This window comes from Apis dorsata, unplaced genomic scaffold, assembly GCF_000469605.1.
Source record: "Apis dorsata unplaced genomic scaffold, Apis dorsata 1.3 scaffold_326, whole genome shotgun sequence".
Classification (NCBI taxonomy): domain Eukaryota; kingdom Metazoa; phylum Arthropoda; class Insecta; order Hymenoptera; family Apidae; genus Apis; species Apis dorsata.
Genome location: NW_006263594.1, coordinates 62,706 through 64,242, shown reverse-complemented (window position 1 = coordinate 64,242; position 1,537 = coordinate 62,706).

Here is a 1,537-nt window from a genome sequence, read left to right as displayed (position 1 = left end):
TTTTTTTTTTTTTTTTTTTTTTTTTTTCTTATTCCTTACGTTATGTGATCTTCAATCGAGAAAAAAATGATCTTTCGAAAAGTGAAATATTTTTGAAATAGATAAAATATTTTTCGAGAATAATATGCGGAAACAAGAGTTAATTTCTTGAAGGATGATTTTATTGAGATTATTATTATTATTATTTTTTTATATATATATATATATATCTTTTAATAAATTTAATTTCTTTATTAAAGAATTAAAGAAATTAAAGAATCGTTACTTGTCTTATATATCGATATTTAATAATAGAGACAACGTTGTATTTGTATCTTTATTTAAATTATGAAAAGTTTACGTATATCCTTCAAGGATAGATAAAACTATTGGTCACAATTGTTTGAAAAAAAGAAAGGAAATACTGTAATTTTGAATTTCGGAATTCGATCGATTCGATAATAATCGATCAAAGGATGCCCAATGGAAACGCGTCATTAACTGAGCAAAACGAGTGGAAACAAAGAGCGAAAGAGAGTGTATGCGTCTGCGTGAAAGGGTAATTTCGAGTGGAAACGAGTTCGAAAGAGTTAGGTAGTCGTGATAAGGGGGAGAAAAAAAGAAAAAGAAAAAAAAAAAGAGAAAAAAAGAAGAAACGTTTGGCGCGAAAGGAAAAGGCGATAAACGAAAATCGTTGAGCGGATTACACACGATCCATTCGTCGAGATCCATTCGCAAGGATATGTATCAAGCTTTCGTGCTTTCTTTCTTTAATTTATCCAATCTTTTTTGACAGTAGTCGATCATTCAATAACCTATCGAAGGTTTTTCTTCTTCCCTCGTCAATCGAGAAGTCAGTTCAGTCTGTTCATCGATTTGTTTCTTCAATTGCGATTGGCTATTCGTTCCCAATCTGTACTCTCCTTGGTTAAACTGTCTCATCTCGCGTGTTTTTAATTTTAAACACGTATGCGAAGCTAGTTGAAAAAAGTAAAATTCACAAAAAGATAATTTCTTTTAAAGAAATAAATTAGATCTGATTTTATTTCTTAAAGCAGGGCGCTTTTTAATCTTAATTTAAAAGAATATACATGGAACTGAAGATATTTTAATGTATCTTTTAAAAATGAAAGTAACAAATTCAGGACATTTTAATCAAAGAGGTCTGAGGATTGAACGCAAACTTGAGGATACTTTACGGATTAAAATTCGTCTTCGTGAGTTAGGGAATAATTTCTTCAGATATTAAAATTTCGATTACCTCTATCTTACATTTTCTTATCGATTTTTCCTTTATGTATCACTCGCTTATCATTTCCAATAGTGATTTCTAGATCTTCGATTGCATAACGTAAATCCGAAAGCTCTCGCTTAGCTTTTTCTCAGAAAGTTAATCGATCGATCAAGCTCAACGACGATGGCGAGATAATCTGATGGGACGTGTGAGAAAAGAAGAAATGAATACGGCATACATAAAATTTTGTACAATTGTGAAATTGTAGGTGAAACAACATGTGCCTTTGTAGCGTTCGACGAGAGAAAGAAACGCGAATATAAA